Here is a 14,018-nt window from a genome sequence, read left to right as displayed (position 1 = left end):
TACTTTCTATCTTATCTATATATGCCGTTGATAAAAACACATACATCATGATAGAAATAAATAAAAAAAATGCCAAGACATTTTGACTGCTTAAAACTCAGTAAAATATTATGATTTTTTTTTTGGGGGTTAAAGGGAAAATTCTATTCTCAACTATCACAATCAAGATGGTTTCAATCCAGCCAGCCCTAGTGCGTAAGCATGGAATAAGGGTAAAGTGGAAAGGTGGGGGAGGAACATGGAGGAATAAGATATTCCCAACTACTTTTGACCAATGGAGATTGCAATGTGAATGCTTTTTTTTATAAAGGGATTGTACTTACTTTAGATTTTACATGCATTGAAGAAAATTTTAGCTTACTAAGGGCTCATTTGGATGATGCCCAAAACCAAGTTTTGGGCGTTAACCAAGTTTTGAAGAGGCAAACTCGGTTTTATGTGTTGTTTGGAAGACACAAAACTCAATTTTCATAAAACTGTTGCTTATGTAAAAACACCCAACCACAAGTTTTTTTTTTTTCCAAAACCATGGTCATACTAGTTCTAGTTGGTTAGAGTGGCACCAACCCGATCTTTTTTTGGTCGGCAAGCAGCCAGAAAAATCACAATTTTTTTAATTTTTTGCAAAAAAAAAGTCTAGCCATTTCTAGCCAGCCACCACTGGAAAATGTCCAAGCTAGTATCCCCCTACCCCAACCCAGTGGCACTATCCTAACCTTTTTCCTGTTAGTGGTTGATCAGAAAATGACCTAGCCATTTTTTTTAATGCTTTTTTTTTCGTTTTAGGTTTTCTGGCCATTTTTTCAGTTAGCCGTCGACTGAAAAATGGCCGGACTGGTGCCCTCTTTCTGGGTGGGGTCAGCTCGGCCATTTTCTAACTGTTGGCTGGCTGAAAAATGGTCTCACTATTTTTTCTTTTATTTTTAACATTGTTTCACCCTTTTTTTTAGAATTTTCGGCCAGACACTGTCACGGGAGTGACTGGATTGGTGCCACTCTTACTACGTGGTTCCTAGACGGTTGGTTGGAAAATGGCCCCACCATTTTTTTTCTTTTATTTGTAATTAACTTTTTTACTTTAGGCTGTTCAGCCAGACACCCGCCGGAAAATGGCCAAACTGGTGGCCCCTTGTTGGCTGGGACTAGCCTGGCCACTGGCTGGTCGGAAAATGGTTTTGCTATTTTTTCTTGGTCAGAAAAATGGCATGGCTCTATTATTTTTTAGTTTATTTTTCATGTTTTTTCACTTTCCCTTTTTACTTTTAAGCTTTTCGACAGACTGCCCCCCCCCCCCCCCCCTCCCTTGCCAGGTAGGACTAGCCGGGCCATTTCTCAGTTGTTGGCTTGCCGGAAAATGGCCCCACCTTTTTGTAATCTTTAAAACCCAAAACCTGGACTAACTAGTGCACGTCACCTTGTGGTGGGACGTTGCAGGTTCAAAACCCAATGGTATAGTTGATTAACTGGTAGGGGTCTGCCTAACCCCAGTTTGCTTTTAAAAAAAAAAACTCAAAACCTGGTTTTTGAGGTTTTGGGTCATCTAAACACCAACAAGACCTGGTTTTCCCAAAACCAGGTTTTGTCTATTGTCATCCAAACATGATCTAAGGTCTCGTTCGATTCGTTCCCATGTAAAAGAAAGGTTGTTCATTCAAATGAAAATGGATTTATGAAAAATCTTACCAGCTCTACTTTCTCATGACAAAGCTTTCATAGGGAGAATATATGAAAGAATAGTTGATGTTGAAAACCAAGTGTAATTTTATTTTTAATAATCAAAGGACCCCCCTCCAAAAATACTGACCTTACATTGGCTGTCCTCTTATTGGTAAAACCATTGAAGTCCCCAGCCTACTGAGGAGTACACCCAACTTCAACCTTGTGGCAAGGGACACCACCTGTGAGTTTTGAACTTGTGACGGTCCTATCAACTTTGTCGCAAGTCGCGCCCCTACTACATGAGTGAAGCCCCTTGTTGGCTTTTGATGTTCATTTCATTTACGGTGAAAAAGGAAAAGAAAAGATTGCGAGCAATTTCCCATGAAAGTTGCATGAAACAAACGAGTCCTACTTATCACAATCTTTTTAGTTACTAGTGTTTTTCTTTATTAGGTTAAGAGAAAACTCCCATCATCAACAACATATTTTTCAGACCTCCTGTTGGTAAAACCCTTGAGGGCCGTGGGCCCTCTGCCCACCGACGAGTAGGCTTGACGTTGAGCATTCACAAGTTGCCTCCACCAGATGAGTGAAACGGCATTTTTATGTTTAACTAGTAAGGTTGGTGGACTTTCGCTACCATAAAAAATAGCTAAGGTTGGTTAACGGAGTTTATAAATGTGAAGAAGTTGCAAAGTCAATTGAATACAACGGGTTGCGTTTATTTGATCTGACTTATGAAAGGCAATAAAAGCATATATAAGGTGTGTGATGATGGTGATTGATTATTTGGGCTGATTTTTGTAGATATTTTTTAAATGCAATAAATTTTTTTATCTTGTTATCAAGTTACATGACAAGTTTACGGGGTTAGTGAAACTATTTTTAACGTCTTGAAATATATGCTGTTAAGTAGATCGTTTCAAATTGTTTTTTGTTTTTGATAATTCAAGGGAACCACCCTCCTCCAGTCACCCACTGCACATTGGCTGGCCTCCGGTTGGTAAAACACTTGAGGCTCCCCATGCCCGTTGGGGAGTATGCCTAGCTTGGACCTTGTAGCAAGGGACACCACGTGTGGATTTCTAACTTTTGATGTGACATCTACAAGTTACCCCTATAAGATGAAAGAAGCCCTTGTGGGCAGGGGTTTAAAATTGTTAAATATACAAGTAGCCTTTTTTTATTTATCTTTCTTTTTGATGGGTAGGTCAAGTTAGGTTAGGTTTTTTTTAACGGGCTAGAATCTCTTGACCTCTTACTTAAGATAGTTCAATCCAAACCATTTAAATACATTATTTGATTTTTTTTGCTTGGTCAATGGGAAACCAATTATCAACCACACTGTGGTTGTTATGGGCCTACTTCTTCAATAGGCCAGTGTGGTGCAATGGTCCTTCCTTACCGCCACAAGCTTTTTGATCACTCGCTTGTCGCGAAAGCTTTTGATAACTGAGAGTGTAAGAGAGCAAGATAATAGAGAATGAGAGAAATCGCAATCACTAGAAAGTAATCACAATAAGGGTGAACAAAAGAAAGCTCTTCGTATTTACATTCATTCACATTTTTGCCCGATGATTCATTAAAGTTCAGATCTATGGGTTGACTCTTCAGGATATTTATCAACCTGAACCAAAGTACATGGGTGGCCTAGAGCCAGTTATAAGTGATTCGACACTTTACATACAGACTCTAGACACAACTGTACAAAATAGATCATAGGTGAACAATGGCAATCCTTCGGTTAAAAAAAAACTTGAAGTCTCTTGTTTGTTAAAATAATGACCCAATTATACTTGTCTCAAAAAAAGTGAATAATAAAGGGTCTCATATTTACCTTTTCAATATAAAATTCATATAAAACGATTAATCTCCCACTCATACGGAGAATAGAACAGTCGCTTTGAAGGTTGTGTATGAGAAGTGGGAGCGCTTAAAAGGATGTCTATGAGAAGTAGGTGTTTTCGAATATTCATAGCTTATTGCTTTTGTAATTGTGAGTGGCTCAGAATATTTGAGTTGTTATCTTTCACTACAGGTCAGTGAAGAAATTTATAAAATTCATTGAGACATAAATTATTGATTTTATATGAGATTTTATCTTAGGCCATATGGATAATAAACTTTATTATGAGTTATGGGATTGAGGACTCTATTGAAAGACTACTAAAGATCTCTTATGATAATAACACAATCGTGTCTATATCAAATAACAACACGAGCTCAACCTCATGTCGACATATAGAGTTAAAACACTTTGTTGTTAAAAAAAAATACCGAGAATCATCTGGTATGTATTGATATAATCTGTACGAAGGAAATGACTACGAATCTCCTTACTAAAGGGCTAACACTGAGATTGTATTTCTAACATGTAAAGGGGATGTGTCTGTTTGATTCCTTCTAATGTATGACAATACATTATGTGATCATATTTGTGAAAATGAATTGATTCTCTATAACCTTATGTATTATTGATTTTGCATAAAGGATCTCTCATTTGGTTAGAGAGAATAACAAAATAACAATATTAAAATAATCAATAGAATGAGTTACATACCAACCTATTCATAAAGGTAATCTTAACATGCTAAAGCACTGAAAATGAATTGTATTATAATATATGAAAATATGACACTTCATAAAAATATGATCATCTCCATGACTCATATGATTTATTCTTGTGATACAGGATAACATGTGAAATCACATGAATAATTAAGTTGAGATAACTGTATAAATTTCAATTTTGTACCTTTTTAGTGTCAATGGGTCAAGTGGGAGAATGTTAGATATTTGGGTTTGAGTCTAACCTATAGTATAACCCGGTTTATGGGCCATTAGTGGGACTTAGTAAGGTAGGGGTTACAAGAATATGAAGGGGTTCACATTATGAACCCCCCCTCCTCCTTATCCTCCACTATAAATATGCGGCATGGTTGCATGATGAGAGCAGTAGAAGCTCAAGCTTGTATCCTCGTAATTCTCATTTGGGTTCATGGTTTTGCTCATCATTGACTTGAAGGCTTGTGCTCATCGTAGTCTTCGATAGGTTGAGGAGTACACCGAGCACCCACACATCACATCGATCATGACGTCTACCAGTATGTGTTGAATTAGTAGTACGGTTTTGTTTTAAAGATACACCAACATAGTGTGAGTGCTGAGGTGAGGGATCTAAATCAGGTTAAAATCCATGTAATTGCGTCTCATGTGTGCATACCTCCTACTACAACTGGTTTTACTGCTCACAAGTGAAGTACATTTACCTTTGACCTTGCAGTAATGACCACTCTTCATGAATTTTGATCGTGTGATGTCCCATCAATTTAATTGGTAGCATTCACAGGTTGCCTCTATTAGGTGAGCAAGAGATCGGGGGAGGGAGGTGCTATTTATTTATACATAATGCATATCATGATAAAAAATATATATTCCCTACCACATTAAATGTTGCTTATAAACTTTATCAAATATCAAATTAAATATGTTTTAATTAACTTATAACTTTGTCAAAATAAATATTCAGATAGGTAAAATTCAAAATCAAAGCAACAATATGATTTTTTTTTTTATTTACACGAGAAAACCACTCTCAGGATCATAGACCTACCAGGTCTGGCCCTGCCTGCCATAAAACTCTGTGAGCTTATCCCTTGCCTTCAGGGAGTTGTCACACTTCAGCTTGACCCATGAGATTTGAACCTAAACCACCTAAACCACCTGCCTAGTGGCCTAAGTCCCATCCCACTATGCCAAAATCCATTTGGGCGCAAAAATGAATTTTTATGTCATTTTTTTTAATTTAATCAAGTGTGGTTGGATTTCAGTTTCTTTTCTTTTAAGCAGGAACAGAAAAGATAACCCTCATGGAATTCAAACTTTAGACCCTTAGTTAGGGTAATGTGTTTTTTACTAATACAATTAGCAGCAATCCCCTCAACACGCACACTAGCGCACATTTTAAAGTACAAAAAAGAAATGTCAGCTCACTATTGTGTTAATTTTGTGAGTCATAATTGTTATTCATCTCAGATTCTCAAATACAAATAATGATACTCGTTACGTTATAAAAAACATGATCACTAGTGCTTTGTGTAGACAATGACATGACCTATAGCTACTAACTTTTGCTCCTCTTTTTTTGTTTTCTTAATAATCAGAGAAAACAACCACACTCAATCACCAATATGTTCTGTTCATTGCATTTGTACCACACCTTCATCCCAAAACAATTGGGGTCGGCGATATAAATCAACAAAGAAAATCATCATGGGTCTTCCACATGAATCATTCTCCTCCATTCATTTCTATTCAATGCCATGTCCTCGGTGAGGTTCAAAGCATTCATATCCTTTCTTATCACCTCCATCCATGTCTTCCTAGGCCTACCCCGATCTCTTTTAACTAATATATTTTCCCATTTCTCCATCCTTTTAACTAGTACCACATGATTTTGTATAATTAATTTGATGTACGGTTATAATTTTTTCTTTTCCAAATTAAGGGGCCAAATGTGTACAATGAAATGCTCAAACACCCCCAACAATTTAGATGAACATTATGGCATTAATAATCAAATATAACTGCAAATTTATCATCTCACCATGAGTTCCACTCCACAATGAGGGAGTGAAAAGATTTGACACATCACATTAGAGCTTATTGTGTCAAAGTTACTACCCCAAAAAATAGACACTTCTATACATAATTGAGCTACAATGACTCCATAATTAAAAAAAAGGAAGTGGCACAAAAAGTCCTTTTCTCTTTACTGGATTCCTCTTCCTCTAATTCCAACTTTTCTTCAACGATTAAAAAGGAAAAAGAGAGGAAAAAAGAAGGAAAGAATGCATAGTGGATGTAGAATCCAACTTGGGGCTTATCTTTTCACACAAGAGCATCTCAAAGTTTTCAGATTGGGCTTATTTTTTAACTTAAGACTAGCCATTTGTTTTTACGACGAAGAACCCTAACCGGGTCACTCAATCACCTCATCCCCTGCGAGGTAAACCCTGGGTTGGGTCACCGACACCCAAGCCTTACAGAGCCTACCAGTTAAAGGCATCTGCACATACTGTGGGAATCGAATCTAGGACGTAGGAGTCAACAAATCTCACCCTCTTAATCAAGAGGTCCAAAACAGAAAATAGGCAATTTGGTATTTAACAAAAAAAGGATTTAAGTTACTAATTCTTATGAAGTTAAATTTTCTATGAAAAGTAATTTTTTTTAACTCAAGGAAAAAAGAGAGAAGAAATTGCCACCTCCTAATCTTGGATCACAAAACAAAGAAAAAAGGTAACTTTAACATTTCAAAATTTAGAAAAGGCTCAATTTTGTTTTTAATTGTCACTATCAAGTTATTTGTTTGGTTGTATGAAAAAGAAGGTTTTTAATCGTAGTAAATAAGGAAAAAAATAAAAGAGAGAATAAAGAATCTCATCTTTTTGGTACAAAATTAGGATCATTGGTCTTTCTCTCCTTGATGGGCATTGTATTTCCAAAAGGCAAGTAAATGCTCTAGTCTGAGGTGGAAATCTAAACACCACTATATCAAAAAGGCCTTTACGCTATTATTATACCTTATATATATAAAGAAAATCATATTTATCTTGATGACAGTTCGAAATCAAGTTCTTTGCACCAATTTGCCTGTTCAATGTCATCCCTAATACATCATTCTCAATAGAAATGATATGTTGAACATTTAAGATGGGCAGCAAAGTCAATAAGGGTCTCTTGGATTACATTGAAAAGTTGAACCCTATATGGCATTCAAGATCAGATTCTTAAGAAAATAAAAATTTATAACGATGCATTGTATGATATGAAGAGACCTGCAGGCACTGTGAAGCAGTATCAGGTTTAGACGATGAACTTTTGGATTTAGACTTGCATTCAGGTTGGCAGTCTCTCTCATTGAGTCTTGTTTAAACATATGAATGAGTCTGATTCTATAGGAATTCAATATCAAATGTCTTACTGGAACGTTAACCAAAAATTGATATTTTCAACCAATTAAGTTCCTTGCACATACTTTATAAGAAAAAAAGAAGAAAATATTCTGTCTTGAGAACCAAATGTAAAGTGTGAGTTGATAAAAGGTAGCCAAATTATTGGGTTTAGCTGTTTTTTTTTTGGACAAGTGCAGAAGAATGGCGCTAAGTGATTCCTTGCATGTGTTCAGTGAATTGGACCTAACAATTGGAATACGTGATGCTCGATGCCATGTGATGAGGAATCTCATCAAAGGCCATCTTGCGGTGCTTGTGCCGTGTGACTGAGGGAAGGTGATGGTGCATCTATGACATGGACTCAAATCTAAGGGGTGTCAACGGGTTGGGTTGGGTTTGGTTCGGACTAAGGTGAGACCAAACTCATATCTGATTTGAGATGCTGATACCGGGTTCAGACTTGAGTTCAATCAAACCTATCATAAGAGAAACCATACCCAAGTCCTATAAAGATTATATGAACCATACTCGGATCATACTTGGTAAAATAATATTTTTAAATTTTTTTATATTGAAAATTTGCAGACCTTAGTTGGAACTCGGGTTGGGCTTGGGTTTGGTATGAAATTTTACAAAACATATCTGGCTTCATATATTAATGGGTTCCTTTGATTATGACCTGAATTCTAATCGATCTAACTTCCTTGTTTACCGTTTCAAACCCTAACCCTATAGGGTTTGGTACGGGTCAAATCGGTATCCCTTACTGAAATCCAACAGCCCATATTCAACACTTTTTGGTGGGACTAAGTCTTGGTTTGCCACGATAAAAGATAAGATTCGAAACGAAGAGATACGTAAGAAGGTGGGTGTTACACCCATTGAAAATAAGATGAGAGAGAATCGTTTACGATGGTTTGGACATATTCGACGAAGGCCTAATGATGCTCCAGTTAAAAGGATGGAGAAATGAAAAAATATATTAGTTAAAAGAGGTTGGGATAGGCCTAAGAAGACTTGGATGGAGATGATAGAAAATGATATGAATGCTTTGAACCTCATCGAGGACATGGCATTGGATAGAAATGATTGAAGGAAAAGGATTAATGTGAAAGACCCATAATGATTTTCTTTTTTGGTTCATATCCCCTACCACAATTGTTTTGAGATGAAGGCATAGTTATTGTTGTTGTTTGTAAGTCTTGGCTTGCCTCGAGACCTATTAAGTGACATGGTTCTGGGTAAGGATTACTCATCACAAAAACATTTTGTGGCTCCCCAAATCATTGTTGTCAGTATCGGTATCGACCCTGAATTGTTTGACCAATGATTTAGGTGAATCCCAACCAATACCGATTCTCAAGTGAATCATTCCGAATCGGTTAAAAATAATTTAAAAATATTTTGTGCCAATTAGAATGTGACATGTGATAAAACCATTAAAATAATATTAAAAATTTAATTTTAAATATTTTTTTACATTTATTAAAAAATAACCGGTTAGTATCATATAGATTTTCTGCCAATACGATACTGACAACAATGCCCCCAATCGTTAAGCAAAGAATGGTGGAGAGTGGGGGCGTGGGAAATAAAAGTGGGTGCAGTTCACGCGGTGGAGAATACGCGGGAAGGAAACTTCCCGGAAGCCTTCAGTGGCAAGAACAGCCAAACTTTTTCAGTTGCCATCTTGGACTTCTGTTTTTTTATTTTCTTTGGGATCAGACCCACTGATGTGACTATATTGTTTGTTTAGTAGAAAATTAACACCGGGTTTTGTGCTGTGTGTGTAAGCACCTTAACAAATCAACGGCTCACAATATACTAAAATTTCACGACTTGAAAAACATATCTTTAGATTAAAAAAACACTATTTAAGATGCCGTCGTCAGTAAACAAATCTTGCTGATAGAGGTGGCAAAACCTGACAGGACCCGCCAACCCGACCCGCCAACCCGCCTCTTAGGCGGGTTCGGGTTTGAAAAAAATGAACCCGTTTAATAAATGGGTCGACCCGCCTAACCCATTTATTAAATGGGTCAGGTTCGTGTTAGGGGTATGCCAACCCGCCAACCTGCCTGACCCGTTTAATAAACAGGTTAGGCGAGTGGGTCGACCCGCCAACCCGACCCGCCAACTCGTCTGCCAACCCGCCAACCTGACCCGTCAACCCGACCCGCCAACCTGCCTACCTGCCAACCCGATCCGTCAACCCGCCAACCTGACCCGCCAACCTGACCCGCGAACCTGAAAACTGTTTACCCCACCCAACCCATTTATTAAATAGGTTGGCCGGTCATGTCGAGTTACCCATTTATTAAACGGGTCGGGTTCGTGTTTGCCACAGCCGACCCGTTTAATAAACGGGTTGGGTTCGGGTTGAGGTATGCTGACCCGCCAACCCGACCCGATTGCCACCCCTACTTGCTGACCACATTCATACAGTCAGATTGAGTGGACACAACTTACAAGTACCTTCAATGGTAGCAAAGGATAATATAAAACAAACAAATTTTCATAGAGTCCTGCACTTACATGATATTCCAAGAGTTTCATTTTTTTTAACCCATAATAAAAAAAAATTGATAAGAAAAATCCTTCCACACCCTTGGGTGGAAGAATTTTTCCTATAAAAATCACCCTTTTTAGAAAAACTTTTACTTTTTAAAAAATTTTCTTTCGTTTGCAATGGCTGGAAAAGTTATTTTTATTTTTTACTTACCTTCTGTCTACCATTTTCTGGCTTTCAAACATGCCCTACTGGGAGAGGTGTGAAGGGATTTTCAAGGGAAATGAGTAAAAAAGTGAAAAATGTCAATGCTCCGTTTGAAAACTGGCAACTGGGATGAGAGTTATTGCATTTGGCAAAACTTGGTCAAACTGTGATGGATGTTTAGGAAATAGCAGCAGATGGGAGTTTACGCACTTGAGATGGGAAGAGAAGTCATCTAGTCTTTCTATTTCTACTAATGAATGTATGCATAAACTGCCTTTGGCGGGAGGCGGGGAACAAGGTCTCCACTCTCGCCCCGTCTCAAAATCCTACCATCCATTCCTGCCTTTATCTCTACATGGGTTTTGATTTTAACCTTCATCCCTGCTTCTATCCCCATTTCATGTCCTCCATCTTGGGTCCAAATGGAGTGAGGTGGGGCGGGACCCCATTTTCCCTCGGTTCACTGATATCTTTAAAGAAGGATCGAGGATGGGGGCGGGGCAAGGCGGAGATCAGTGGCGTAGCTAGGATTCATGTGAGGGGGGGGGGGGGGGGGGAACAGGGGTGTAGTAAAAAAAAAATTTGTGTGATAGTTGGGGGTTCGGGGGCAGCCCGCCCGATTTTTTTTTTTTGAGATAAAATAAAAAATGGCTACAATTATTAATAAAAATCTATTTCATATGGACGAATCAAACTATTTGCTGCAGTCAGGGAGGCAGGATGGGGCTACAGCCCTGTCCTGCCCCCCCCCCCTAGCTACGCCTTTGGCGGAGATCAAGGACAGGAACGTTGGAGCAGGGCAGAGAAAAGCATAAGTTCATCCCCACCTCCATCCCCACACGGGTTTTGATTTTAACCTCCATGCCTTCATATCCTCCATCCCCAGTCCAAACAGGGCGAGGCAGGACAGGGCCCCGTTTTCTCCCGATCCACTGCCATCCCTACCTCTAACTACCAGTTTTCAAATAGAGTCTGTCTTCGTCTGCAGACAGACTTACACCCAGGTAAGAAGTGAGTGCTGGCACGATGCTTTTCTTTGAAAAATTGCTTGAAAGTGTTTGTTACACACCTACCCAGAGTGAAAGGGTTGCCTATATAGGAAAGTGCTTCCCCATGAGAGGTCTGATCTAGTTTTTTCATAAGAAAGGGAAACTTTACAATTTTACATTTTAATGAGTGTGCCCTGCTTCATCTTTTTCACGGGCTGTTCGTTTCACCTTAAGTGAAAGCGACTATTTCTCATGAAAGAAGATTTTTTTCTTTTAAAATGAGGCTAAAACAAACACCCAATGATGATATTAAGCATTAACCACTAGCACCAAAAACTTAAATTTCCTACGATTGTTATTTGCTACCACTTACCAAGACTATAATATATATATATATATATAGAGAGAGAGAGAGAGAGAGTCAGCTTTTCTGGCTTGTCCTTCAGACATTTTGTTGAGCACGATCCTGCACGCTCGTTCTTGAAAGTTAATTAGTCTTCTAGAAGTTCTCTCATAACCGACACAAACTTTTAAAAAAAATAGAACCAATGAATAAAAAATGAACAGCAGAAAATACAAAATAGTCTCCCACGCTGATGTTGAGTTGCGTCAAGCAACGAGTTTTTTATTCAATGGTAATGGAAAGTTGCAGGGTGCAACTTTGGCGATAAGCGCGAGGAGGACGCATTCGTGAGATTATAATATTGCAAATTCATACGCATTGCTGTACTAAAAACAAAAGCTGCATGCCATTGTTTCTTTTAAAGGAAAATTTCAATTAGGTCACAACGTTTTGCCATAATTTCAAATATGAGCCGTATGTTTCTAAAATTCAAGCTTGGCTTGAACTTGAACACTCCTTACCCAAGATCGGCGAGCTGGAGTTGAATACCTTTAATTTAAAAAATTTTGTTACATTTTTTAAAATCGTGTCAAAAGCATTTTGAAAGAGAAGAAGACAATAGGATTTTAACTCGCCCCACTTCTAGGAAAGACCAAGAATTTACCCACTAAAATAAGACTTTTTTAAGATCATATTATGAAAAAATAATACATATATAAAATTTAGTTTTTTTTTGTATACCTATTTGAGCCGAGCTTATTCAAGCTGGACCAACTCTTCAAACTCGATGTTTTTACATGTATCCTTGTTCAATTGTTTGGCTTATTTATTTTTTGGAACGAGTTTGAGCAGAAGTTAAACAGGTCGAGCCCTAGCTACTTTGGCTCATTTAGTTTTTGGAAAGAGTTTGAGCCTAAGTTAAAAAGGTCGAGCCCTAGCTAGTTTGCCTGGTTGTGCATCCCTACTCAAGTCAACACCCACGTGAGTCCTTTTTGTTTGTATGTGTTGTCCTTAAAAACTGAAAGCTACCTATTTATGATGAAGGTCACTGTTGTAATTTTACTTATGATTTAACTTAGCTTAAATGACAATAATAAATTTAGGCTTTAGGCCCTTGTTTGATAAATTGTAGAAAACGTTTGGAAGTATTTGAAATTTAAAAAACATGTAACCGTATTTAAGATTAAGAGAAAAGGTTAACACCTAGATGAAATTTTTCCTTTTTTCCAAATAAAACATGTTGCCATACTCGAGAGGTATGCCTGGAGTGTAAATAGCTTGGGGGCCGAACCCACTTTAACCACATAAGCCCTTTAATCCGTTGCCTTGAAAAAGGAGCAGGAGAGATCGGACGGTAGGCATTTTTTTTTTCTTTTTGACCGAGGGTGGTAAACTAAAGCAAATAAGAATGGGAAGAAGCAAGTGAAATTCTTATAACATAGGAAGTGTACTTCCCACAGTTGAGAAGCAAGTTTCTGAGAGCTTCCCCTCTTGGAGAAGCACGGCGCTTCTCTTAAAGGAGACACTTTTGATAACCATGAACAGGGCACCACACATGTACATGTACTCAATCAACACCCTTTGTTTGAGGATTTCATTGGAGCCGTCCAGCTTGTGATTCTACGGTTGAGATGTGTCTATCACAGTCTGTTTCTGCTAGGCTCTATATAAGAAATGCATGCACCATGCCCAGGTATTTATGTTAGAGTGCAGAAGCTGACTCATTTGGGCAATTATTTACCCACTAATCTAGTTCCATCTACCTTTCGGTGCTTTAAATGTCAAATACACCATCTTACGTCTTCCAAAATATTTCATTGGGCCTGTCTGGTAGCCTTTCAAATCAATATTTGAAAATTATGGGAAATGGTTAATCATCTATGAAGGTGGGTGCTAGACAAAAATACAGGTTCAAAAGTCTTGTTTTTCTGCAATGAGGGAGCACGAATTGAGATTATGTAAAGATATTGATCATGTGATAGCGTAGAAATGATTATGCTGGACAATGACATCCCTAAATTGCATAATGAACAGAGATTATATAACACCTCGATCCGGAACCTCGATCAATATCCTCGATCCGGAACCTCGAAGTTCAAGTCGGATTGGTATTACTTCTCAAAAGTAAAGCCTACATAGTTTACAAAGGAAAAAACATAGCTAATTTTTTTTCCTTTCAATAACTCATTTTTTTCCACAAAGTTCATTATTCATAACAAGTGCATGAATGTTTAATGACAAGAAAATAAAACTATCAAATACTCTACTAAAGAAGAAGTAGTTGATCACGCCCTGCCTGTGCTAGTGTGTATGAAACTTACAGTTATAATTATACAAGGAGTAAATCTACAACC

Source organism: Nuphar pumila, chromosome 13 (genome assembly GCF_984573655.1).
Source record: "Nuphar pumila chromosome 13, dmNupPumi1.hap1.1, whole genome shotgun sequence".
Classification (NCBI taxonomy): domain Eukaryota; kingdom Viridiplantae; phylum Streptophyta; class Magnoliopsida; order Nymphaeales; family Nymphaeaceae; genus Nuphar; species Nuphar pumila.
The sequence above is the reverse complement of the archived record's forward strand: the minus strand, read 5'-3'. Positions refer to the sequence as shown.